A 12,496-nucleotide genomic window follows, 5' to 3' on the forward strand; every position below is an offset into this window, starting at 1 on the left:
TGATGACAACATGGTATGCTGCCAGGGAAACACATATACATTTTGGCACAGCTCGAGCTTTATTCCCAGCATGGCTGTGTGTGGATCACCCAGTAAGCCTCGCTGTATTATTGTCATGTTGTGGCCATTAACACACAGCATGGAGCCTCCATTAAAGTTTCTGCTGCAGATACAGGGTAAAGTGGCACTTTGCTGTTAGCTGTGAGCTGCACACAGGCCTGCTATGTATGTGTATGTGTGTGTGTGTGTGTGTGTGTGTCCTCTGTGAGCACTGATTGAACCGCGGGCGTTGCCATGGCTACACGCAGACCCAATGAGAAGCTCGCGGTGGACTGTTGCTGAATGAAAATAACAGAGGCCATTTTGCGCACGGAGCCACGGCATCATTCAATAATCATAAAAAGCGGAAACAGGAGGCAGGTTCAGTCCATTTCGGGACAGACAGGAGTGTTTGAGAGCCGGCGGAGCGGTGTGAGAGCTGCGGGACCGCGGTGCGACTGGCGGCGTAGTCAAACACACAAAAACACAGCGGCATGCGGTAACTACTTGTGTCGCCGCGTCGCCTCTTCCGTGGTGGTTTGTGTGTTGTGAGGGGGAAAAACGGGGACAGGACGACTTCACCGCATTGCTATCCGAGCCCTTGTGACCCCCGAGAGAGGGAGTTGTCTTTACTTAGCTGACCGACACCGGCGACATCCATGCGCGTCGAAAAACAGGTGTACGGTTTCATCACACGGACGCCGCACTAGCTCGCGAGCGTCTGCTGCAGCTCGCGGTCTGTCTGCTCCGAGTTGAGTCATTACACATGGAAGAGGCTGATTACCTGACAATGTGCTGCGGGATTAGTGGAGAGAGGCGACGGTCGTTTTAAGGTAGGTATGAGCAGTCTGTTGTTGTGAAGGGGCTGTTAATAATATCTCTCCCTCCGCGCCGCTTTCAGCAGCTGCAGCGGCTCCGACCAGGACTCCCTGTTTTTGAGGAGGTAAACAGGCTGTTTGGGGTGTTTTAAGTGTCTTACAAGCAACAATGACCCTTTAGTTGTAATCGGGCAAATGAATCAGCTCATCCGGGATGCGGTAAGGTCGCCTCTGTTTCCCACCAAAGTGCATTCCGGTGGATTGCTGTTTCCAGTGCATTAAAGGGAGATGCGGTCAGAGCTGCATGGATGGAGGATGTTAAATACTCAAACCACAAGCATTTCAGCTGGGGAAATGTTGTTTTGCATTAGTAGCAGTAGCCTAAAGATTGAGGTACAACAACAAGCATGAATTGGGATATCCATGTTTAACCTACATCCCAAATGCTTAGGATAATCTCTATTGTTTGCTTGCACTTCTACAGGACAGTACAGTGCAATGTTTGATGTGCCATGTCAAAAAAAATACTTAGTTTAGCAGGTTTATCTCAATTAGCTTTTACCCATGTGCAAAACTAACCCACAAATGCATGTTTGTTGCATTCACTTGCCTTTAAAGGTTGAAATCAGCCTCTTATTGAGAGGACATGGATGCAAACCAGTGGGCCCCTGCTTGACTTGTGAATGCTGCTGCAGTAGTGCATTTTATGTAACATTTTAAGACAGCTGTGTTGCCCATGTCATATCCCAAATGTGACAGAAAGCATCAAGAAGTAGTCAGCCGCTGTGTTCTTTGGTGGTGGCTGCTGACTGATATGAAGGGATGATGTAATGAGGAACAAAAAAAGGCCAGCAGCGGTGGATGGTATCTGTGAGTCCCATTTGAATGCTGGGTGAACAGGGAGAGTGGGGAGGTGTCCACACCATGCACAAAGTGTAACACTATCACTCCGGGAACCTCATACCACTCCCAGTGTGGCCTACCTGTTCTGTGTGTGTGTGTGTGGAGGCTTAACTGGATGGTATCTTTGATGTAGTATTCTGTGTATTTCTATGACTGCATACTTGTGTCTGGGGGAGAGGAAGCGACACAGTGGGACACAATATGCCGAGCAACAGTTGGCCGCTATCTGTCTCATGAGGGGCTACTGCGCCAATAAACAGCCCCTCATAGAGGCTTAAATATACACGCTTAATGGGCCATCATAGCATTTGGACTTGATTGATGGCCAATGTGCCAGAAAGTATGTCTCTGTTAGCGTTAACTCAGTTGCACCTGCCAGTTTAGAGTTACTGAGAGAGATTGTGTGTGTGTGTTTGGTGTGTGTGGACATGCATGTTTGAGTGAGAGCAGTAGAGAGGATGAGAGGAGGAAAGGGGATCAAGGCAGGCCATCAGGGAATAGGAGAATGTGATAGATTTTCTCCTGAAAGTACACAATGTAACAGGCGGTTACTCTGATAGTTCACTTCATTTCCCCCTGGCTGTCGCTCTCTTTTAATCTCACTCTCACACACTCTCATTTTAATTTCCCTTTGTTTTCATGCCCTTTATTTTTGTGCCTTCTTCCTCCATCTTTCCCCCTCTCTGCCCTTCTTCAGAGGCTGATGTCATGGCTCAAGCAGTGTGTGAAATGCTTGCCTAATTCTTAGTCCCACTGATAATAGGGGCCGCCTGCAGGACATGCTTCCTCCCTAAGCTTTTTCACTGACCAAATCCGTGAAAGCCGACCGAGCTGTTTGATGATGGTGACTTTTTGCCTTAACTTCTGAGCCTCTTTTTGATAAACATATTAATTTGTTGCCAACAGTGGACTCATCAACGATTCTGGGTCAGTTTAAGTAAAGGATGTCACGATAATGTTGAATTTATCTATTAATAGGGTTAAAATTAATAATCCAGACAGTCCTGTTATAAATGTAGCCAACAACATCACATAGTGGAAAAACAAATTTTGCATTTTTTCACAAGTAGAGATAGAATCAAAACATCATATCATGCCCTTTTCTACTCATCAGTGAGGAAGCACCACTCACTGTGGGTTGTGTGGCAATACTGTTGCATTTACATTTACAATGATCAGATGTAGAAAAACAAATATTCTAGTGGCACAGACAGAAACAGCGGAAGCAGAAACACTAAAGCAGGTTTTTAAAATGTCTTAAATTCAGTATTACAACAATAAAGCCTTAAAAGTCATTAAATAGTCTTAAATTATAATTTGTGAGGTCTTAACTACTACAACCATTTAATCTTATTTCATATATCCATTTTTTTCTTTTTGTGAACATGAGTAAAGCCTTTCTATGTAAAAGTCCACATTTCTAATGTTATTAATTAAAAAACTATAATACTGTCATTTTACTTCATACTTGCACTTACCTGTTGGCAAAATGTAGATTGACATAATTCACTCTAATAACCATAATCGTACATAACACTTACCTCTGCACAAGACCACATACTACTTGCCTGCAGTGTTTATCTGACATGGCTAAATAAGTAAAACATGATTTGTCCAAAAATCTGTCTGAAATGTGGTTAAAAGGTGTCTTAAACAGGTCTTAAAAAGCATTCAGTTTAACTGTCTGATACCTGTAGACAACCTGTAAAATGCATAATGTAATAAAACAATTCTTTTTGTGCTCTTTAATTTAAAATTTGTATTATAAATGTGAACTTTTAGACAACCAAGACCTCCTGAGGTGGGTTAGTATTATTGAAATGTTTGCAAACCATGTCCATACAGCACAGGTAAATGTTGAAATCCACCAGCAACTCAATGGTAAATCATTACTATGTGTCTGAAATTTACCTGACACTTTTGTATTTTACCAGCATATGGCAGGTGGCTGGTGCTAATTTCCCACTCTCACTAGAAAATTAATGGATTTGATATCTTAAACTTGTAAGTATCAAAGTTAGGGACGTCCATTTTGGTTAATTTAGCTGCTCATAAACCTGGTTAGTGCGTGGTGCAGCAAACGGAAGAGCAGCAAAACAAACCTATAGACTGACATGTGTTATCCGTCAGAAATATTCTCTGCAGTTAACCGGTTAACAGGTAGCAGTTGACATCCCTATTTAAGGTGTGTTAATGTGGAAAAATCCTAAATTCATTAACTGGTACATCTTTACTTAGTAATGTCTTTCCCAGCCAAGATCCTTTTTTTAATCCTGTTATGTAAATACAACTTCCATTCAGGGAATTTTAATGTATCTGTTTCATAAACACAAGTTTATCGCAGCTTTATAAAAAGGCAGAATTTAAAAAAAGGCTCTAAGCAGTCGAGGATTGAGACATGCTTTGAGCTAATTAGCGACTCAACACAGAGGTATTAAGGAGTCTTTCCTGCTAAGCTAGGAGAGAGTAGAGGAAGACTACCTTGAGAACACAGGTAGGTCAGAAGTCTGATCTTTAGATAATGTTAGACGAGTGTTTGCTGCCTAATGCTTGCACATCTCAGTTAATGGAGAAACTTGTGGAATTTTAACAGAATAGTATTATCATTTCTGTTCATTGTAAAGACAGAGTTCAAGTCTGATGAAGAGCGTCTTGCTCGAAACGTTACTTCTATTTCTCTGCTGCACACGGTGCTAATAAATGGACTGAACATTGGAGCCCTGTGGTGTGCGAGCTGTTTCTTCTTTGCATTCTATGTTCATTGTAAAGAAAAACACAGCAGCACCACAATATTTTTGCTGATGTAGTATTCAGCCTGTCATAGATCAAACTAATTTGGAAATGTGCGGCTAATTTCCGCTAGATATTTCCATATGAATTCAGATGAATTTAAAATAGCTAAGATAAAGCTGTCATAGCTTACAGGTTTCCAGATTGCATTTTGGCCAATGCCAAGCCTGTCCACATGGACTGTGGTCAATAGCCCTCAGACTACAAACAGACTACAAGTGAACTAGCCTATATACTGAAACTAGAACGCTTCCAATACCATAACCTTGTCCCATTACCTACAAATTCAACATAATTCAGACAGATGATGTAAGAATTAATACAACAATTAAAGGCAATAATATTTAATGAGATAAAGTAAAATGTGTCCATCTGTGTACCGGAGTGCAGACCTGTAAGAGAATCTTTGTGGGAATTTTCTAGGTCAATGGCTGCATTAATTCTTTATAAACTGAACTCTGTAGGGAATATTCTGCTCCTGTTTGACACCAGAGGCCTTAAAACCTTTTGAGGTTATGGTTAGCTGGTTTGAAATGTATTATAAATGACTTCAACTTGCATCTAAAAATTGCATTTACTATATCAACACAAGCCAGTGAGTCCCTAGCTCATACTCCTGCATCGTGTGCTGCTCCAAAGCAACGACAGGTGTGTCTTGTCTCTGTCGAGCAGTACATTTGTGGGTATATTTTTCCTTTTTTGATCCGCTCCCAGGTTGAAGTGTTTTCCAGTAAGTGACACTTACTAATGTGTACATGCACAGCTCTCCTGCTTTTAATAACCTGCCACTTACTTAACTGGGAATGGCAGGGCCTTGCAGAGGCTGATAATGAATTAGGTGTTGAAACCGTACGGACGAGACCATGTCGACGCGGCCACTGTGGTCCGGACTGGCTCATAGGTCAAAGTGTCGGTGCGTTTGACTGTGAGTGTGTGTCAGTCGCTATAAAAATAGTTTGCGCTGGTACTTTAATGAGATCCTTCCTAAGCTGCTGGTGTGTCATGTTGGTTTTAATGGTTTTGTAAATCATTCCTTCACATGCAGCAATTGATAGGAGATGCTAACTTTGTTCACTAGTAACACTGAGGCTCCCTGCTGAAACTTTTAGGAGCACCAGCGCAAAGTTTTGGACTGGTCCTTTTAAATCAACATACAACACAACGCATTTTCATGTTTTTCTCCACCTTAACTACATTACTCATGAATGCTTTGGTAATAAATAGGCAGTTTACATAAATAACAATGTGTTGTTTTATTTAAAGGGAAAAAGACACAAACTCTTCCTACGCTCTGAAGTTAGCTGGTGTTTGCTGGGAGCTGAACTTGTGTACAATGTTTACACCTCAGATCAACTAGATATTTCAAGCTGCACAAATATTGGACTTTAATTTTGGCAATTTTCTCAAACTGATACAGTAAAAATGCTTGATTGTGAGTCTGTATGTATTTTGTATGTGTCGCTTGCTGGTCCGTATTGGAAAGGTGATAGGACCTGAACAGATCTTAGTTGTGGTATGGATGGAGTAGTGACAGTATATGTTGACGCCTTATCTTGAAAGGCTGATGTCACATGTGTATTATGGACTGTTTCAATGCATATATCTAAAAGTCAGGATTTTGGGGCACAGCAATTTCAGTGGTGGCTGGTTTGACCATGGAGACGTGAGTGGCTGCTAGCTTGATGCAGAAACATCAAACCCTGACTCGATTCAAACCAGCCTTGACCACAGTCTTTAACGTGGTCCAGGCTGCAACTTAAGCCTCCGTTTAAGTTGCAGACAGACACATGCAGAGCAGAGCAAAGTCGCAGTGAGTAGAGCAGACACAGTGACGTTGTTTGCAAATCAACACGCACACCAATTCTTGATCCGTGCTGGTGTTTCACAAGATATACACAACGATGACAAACAAGCAAAAAAGAAATACAAAATGGGTGGCATATTTACAAGTCACTCCTAATAATATAATTTAAGGTGCTTTCACACCTAATGCGTTTGGTTCAGTTAAAACAAACTCAGGTCCGTTTGCATAATTAGTATTGTTCATTTGGGATGGTTTGAAGCTGTCAGTTGAACCCTGGTGCAGACCAAACCACCAGACCGAGACTGCCTAAAAAGATGGGTCTTGGTCCGTTTCCAAATGGACTGTGGTGCAAGCTAATATGTTATTGTAGCAGGATTTCTACAGCTACACCAAATCCAAACAACAAATCCATCTGCTGATTGTGAAATCCATCAGCACTCACGTTATTGATCCTGAGAAAGGCCATGTGTAGCCCATAACCGAGTTATGCTAATGCATACATGTAACCATGGTAATATGTATGAATGTTGGCAAGGCTATTTTCTCTGATGAAAACACTGTTAATACTGCCATGATTGTATCTGACTAGGTGTGCATTGTCTGTTGATTATGTCCATTAAAATGTGTGTGACAGTGATTCCACAGTGTAAGACCCCAAATCATTACTGTACAAGATGCATTCCTTTCATCCTGTCTCTATGTTAGTCATTACTCATAACACGCAGTTGATTTGCAGTCTAATACTTGCCCACTAATAATGCTTACAATCAGTTATTTCTCTATGAGCTCTTTGTGACACCAAAGAACATACATAAACACTTTAAAGGCATTAAAGTGCTGCTGCACAAACTTTTGTTGGAAATTGATTTCCCCAAATTTCCCCCAAAACTGTCCAATTGACATGTTACTTGCCAGGCGGTAGAACTTCATGATTACCCCTCTTGGTTAATTTGCAAAAAGTCGGTGTGAACAGGGATCAAACCAGAACTAAAATGCAGCAGTACTTTCCCTCTGGTATGGACCGAATGAACCGAACTACAGGTGTGAAAGCACCCTAGTAGCACTGTCTCCAAAAATGGGCGCAAAATGAGACTAAATGGTCTGAAGCCCTGTTGGTCATCCTTTATAAAGTCTCATTTGGGTTTAAGGATAATGTCTAAAGTACATAGATATTAAGTTTAATACCAAACTAAACTCAGGTGCTGCGGCCGTTCAATACTTTATCGGTCTCTTGATACTCCCCTGATTCTGTCCCCAATGTTACATCATTAGCACCTGTCAGTCGTCAGCTTTTCACCATACCTCCATGATCCTTGGCACGTGACCAGAAATTTCCGGGGGCCAGCTGCTGTTTGATCACATCTGCTGACACACCAATCACTGTAATAGGCTGCCAAAACCCTAGGGTCTGCAGTTGGACTGTTTGGGGGGCATAGTTGCAGGAGTGCTACTTATCATTGGAGCTGTCCGTGCACGTGTAGATGGGATTTTTACATTACCACTTCATCACTGGCATGATGACAGCAGACACAGATAGTGTTGATCCAGGACATCTCAGCTAAGGCCGTCCATGTTTGATTTAAAGTTTGGCAGCATGTTGACGCTTGAGTAAGCGTGTTTATGAGTTTCGTGTTTTACTTTTGGAGATTTATACACCATCTGCGTAAAATACGTGACCCAGCTAAACTCAGTGGTTTTTTACAGTTGCACTAAGTGGTCCACTTAAGATATAGAGCGACACATGGGATTGTTTTTAGTTGTTGGCACGCCAGCTTAAAAAAGGATGTGGACTGAGGAAGGTGATGTCACCCCACTGCTTTATTTAAGTAAGCTGGAATAAGGCAGGAAAACCTCAACAACAGGCAGCATCAGTAACTGTACCAGTCATTGTTACAATCACAGTAGTTTCAGCCATCTGTTTTTGTAGAGAAAAAATAAGTCACCGCTCAGCAATCTTATCAGCATTCACTCGCTACTAATGGGGCCGCATTACCATTTCCTTTATAGCGACTGCTGAACTCTTCCTGAACCCAACACGGTAATTTGTTAGTCGCTGATTTTTGTGCCTGTTTTGTTTATTGTCGAGTACGGGTGTGAAGGGAGGAGGTGGAAGTGATCCAAATAGCATATTGCACAGTAGCTGCCTGGTTGGTTTTAGGTATCCAGGCTCTAAAAATGAGATGCTAATAGCAGTAGTTACATCATCATTCTGGGAATAGCAGGGAGTCTGGGGTCTAGAGGTGCCTCTGGCTGACCTCCTCTGCTGTGTATATTCAGCCTGTGTGTGTACGTGTGTGGTCATTTCCAAATATACATTCCCATATGGATTACACAGCAGTAAGATTATTAATGACACAGGTGAGTGGACACATAATTAGTCTGTATATATTTACAGCCCGATATGACACCGACTGCACATGGTTTAGTTGTGATAAAAAGAGCAAGAGCCAGTGTGTCTGCTTCTCCGTGTTTATGTGTGCACATTTGCGCATCTCTGAGCCACCCCCTCTTCGCAGGCAGTCAATGTGTCGGCAAAAGAAAGTGAAAGAAAGTCTCCTGTGAGAACACTTTGACACTCCTGTCAGTTTCCTTGTGGAGTCGTCCACTTGACATAGCCCCACACTGACGACATTGGCTGCTGTGTGACATTAAAGCCCTGGAGGGGCGATGGGCGTGTGGAGACACCCCTCTCTGTCTGCTCACTCCCACTGCCATCCTAACCCTGGGTCATTTAACCATGCATAACTTGTCAGAGGTGCACCTACCTCACGCATTTTGTACCTTAGAATTTCAGTGTGTGTGTGATGCTGTTTGTAGAGTGTGTATGTAGTATAGTCTGCCTCTGCTTGTTTTTGTGAGTGCGTATCATGTGGTATGCATGCAAACATGTGTGCGTGTGGTAAAATAGAGATAGTCAACCTTGTCACTTTGCCCCCACCCATGTACACTGGGGGGTAACTTTCCAGTCTCATAGACGAGCATGCCTGAGTCTGAAAATAGCCGTATCTGATCACTGCTTCACCCAAACAGGGAACTCTCATTCCCTGTCACTCCCACTCTTTGGCTCTCTAACTTTCTCCTCGTTCTGTTGTCTCTTTGCTTCCCAGGCATTAAACGGGATAAGACCTGGGAATAAAGCCTGACCGGGAGGAGAGACTTATCCTGAGCGGAGGGAAGAAGACGTATAAACAAATCAGAACATAACAAGACAAAGCGTGAGGAAGAGGCAGTTGGGCTCGCAGCTCACCTATACCTGACTCTTCCTAGCAAGTCTCCAGTCTTTTGGTTTTATGACGGTAAGAGTTAAATTTCCTCTGCTTGATGGACTGTTGCACCTGCACCCTGCTGGCTTTTAGGGTTAAATACCACAAAAGATACTGCAGGGTTGTGTTTCATTAGGAGATAATGTGCTCATGTGCATTTTCATGCCAAAACAAAGGAGAAGTTTATTATTTAAGTCCAGTTTTCAAAGTGTTTGAACATTGGGAATTATGGATCGACAATTACAGGTTAAATTTACCTTTCTGACTCACAAAAAAAGAATTTGTAATACATGTGATTTACATACATTTGTGTTCTTAAAATTATCCTCAGTGTTTGATTTCTGCACACACACAAACAGATTACATAGTGCTGTCTGTTCTTCTGTGATGTGTCTGCATTCATATACACATTGATGCTTTAAAGGGAATGTAAATTAAAGAGATGTGAATAGATTTTACAACCCAAACGCCAGAAGTGAATTGTATTTATCTGTTCTGCCAAAACCCACAATTATAGAGCGAGAGTAGAATTTTTGTCTTTTGTGACAGTGGACAGGGGAAATGGTGTCAAATAAAACCGTGGTTGCTACCGCAGTCACCTCAGGAATAGCATCAGCAAATAACTTAGATTACAGTTTTGGATTGAGAAGTTTTATGCATCAAACCCAGAAGATTAATTTAGGCTTGAAGAAAAAAAATTGTCCGAGACTTTTGCCAAACTTTTTGTACTTTGACTAAATGTCAAGGAAAGTGTAAATTCTACCTCCTGAAACTTCCTGTCCTCTTTCCGTTTACCGCTTACCTTCCCATAATTTGGCCCCGGAATCCCTTTTTCCTCTCTCTGTCCCTTTTACATACTTCCATCTCCTGTTACACCCTTTTTCATGGTCTCTTCTTTCCCACTCAACAAAAGCCATGCTCCAATCCCTCCATTAGGCCAGTCTCAGAGGTGTTGTGGAATGTCACCTTGACCCCTTGGGTACACAGTAAGGGGTGGTTCCCAGCCTCGGTTCGTAGCACGGGTTCGCTTGGTTTCCTTACTGCCGGACCCGACATACAGCGAGGCACTTTGTCTGTTCCTTGTAAACGTCACAGGGCGCTCCATTTTTCCATGGTATATGTGACATTATTGAAACATATATTGATTCATACCAGTCCCAGTAAAACTATTTGTTTGCAGACTTTTATAATACTCCTGTTAAACTGTTTGGTTAGACATAAGCTACATTATTTGGGACACAGATGGCTAGATAACCTGCAACGTGGGTCTAGGATGAAGTTACTCTGTTGGAAATAGAACAAAATAAGTCAGATTTGAACACAGATTTGTTTATTTATATGTCTAGACTTAAGTACAGAATGAACTCGTACAGAATGTTTCGAGGTATGTGTGTCCTACAAATCAGGGAGCTTACCAGGGCGGTACAAAAATACTAATGTCTCACTTTCAGCAGCTTGAAAACTTCAATTCCCTTGTTACTGTCACACTGTTTTGCCCTCCTCTTCCTCATTCCTTCCTGATAGTGAGTATTTGTTTAAAAGCTGATGTACAAAAGCGCAGAGACATTCAAAAGGTGCCTTTGCAGAATAACGGCAAACACAAGGCTCTTGAATTTCAGTCTCATGAGGCTTTGTGATACTCTTAGTAAACAAGCATCTTTCCTTCCCTGTCTGACATGCAAAATACCTTTAAAATGCCTTGGTATTTATGCACATATTTGAATATATATTGACTCATATTTACTGTCATTAGTTGCATAATTCTTTGTCACCATTTAACATCAACAAAGGGCTTTCAAACCTCTGACTTAATTAGAATAGATGAACTGTCACCTCTGTAAGATACTTCCTGCCATCATTTCTCTTTAACCAGCTGGTGAATTTTTGAAAACACAAATGTAAAATCATAATAGTCTCTCATGCTTTACATCCAGAGTACATAAAAATTCCTCAGATGCATTTCCATAATGATCTGGACCACCTCAGAGGGTAAAGGGCCCTGTCTAATGGCAGTAAATATAGCACCCCCGCTAATCAAGTTCCTCTTATCTTCGTGCTTGACACTTAACACTGGTACCTGGGGAATCCAGACTATGTATGGGAAACGTAATCTTAGCCACAGCTGATAGCCTTTCAGCTTTAGTGTACCCCTTGCGTCGAATGACAGACTATTTTCAAAATGTTTCGTTGTCCTCGTTAGATTTGAAAAATGGTATAAAAGAGTGGCACGCAAAGTCTTCACTGAACTGCTAAATTTGTCCCTAAGGTATCAAATCTTAATGTGATAACTACATTTTTCTTCAGCCACTCATTTTTTCCTGTCGAGGTGCAACGATCTACAAGGCTTCTTTGCTGTCAGGCTGTATTTTGCACAGAGCTAATTTCCCCACAAGGGTGATTAATAATAAGCAGTGTTTACCTCCCTCATTCTCTAGATAGGAATGTTTACTGCCGCGTTGTTTAAAGAAGCTAATTCCTGCTTTCTCCTGGATGTCTGTTCTCCATTAGGCCTCTTACTAAACATCTTTGGCAGACTTCTTCATTACTAGATAGTGACACATTCAGTCAACATTTTTGGCCTTATGTACTGGTATGAGATTGGAATCAAGTTGGAGTGAAGAAAAATGTATATACTGTTCAAGTGAAGTATCAATCAGGCAGTAAAATCAGCATTTGTCTAGAAAATTCTCTCTCAAAGGCATGAACCTAATTTGGAAAACATTCATTTAAAAGCAGACATGTATTCAGTGTCATCTACAACCTCTTTACTGTCTTTTATAACCTGTTAGTATGCTATGGTACTCATCTTACTGTAGATCCTTCTCTTGCTTGCATTAGCTGGTAGTTGTGGCATTTGCCTACCATGGATTCCTGCTCTC

The 12,496-nt window shown here is 41.7% G+C and overlaps 1 protein-coding gene across 3 annotated transcripts in view; it reads left to right on the top strand.

Moving 5' to 3' along the window:
* The first annotated feature begins 336 nt into the window (after nucleotides 1-336).
* The window catches only part of sorbs2a (sorbin and SH3 domain containing 2a), a 65,057-nt gene continuing 52,897 nt past the window's right edge, over nucleotides 337-12,496 (top strand). For all 3 annotated transcript variants that reach the window (XM_050045403.1, XM_050045405.1, XM_050045406.1), the window contains exons 1-2: nucleotides 337-872; nucleotides 9,462-9,650. The gene's annotated coding sequence lies outside the window, so the exon portion shown is untranslated. The remainder of the gene's footprint in view (nucleotides 873-9,461; nucleotides 9,651-12,496) is intronic.

The sequence above is a fragment of the Epinephelus moara genome, chromosome 5, assembly GCF_006386435.1.
Source record: "Epinephelus moara isolate mb chromosome 5, YSFRI_EMoa_1.0, whole genome shotgun sequence".
NCBI lineage: Eukaryota > Metazoa > Chordata > Actinopteri > Perciformes > Serranidae > Epinephelus > Epinephelus moara.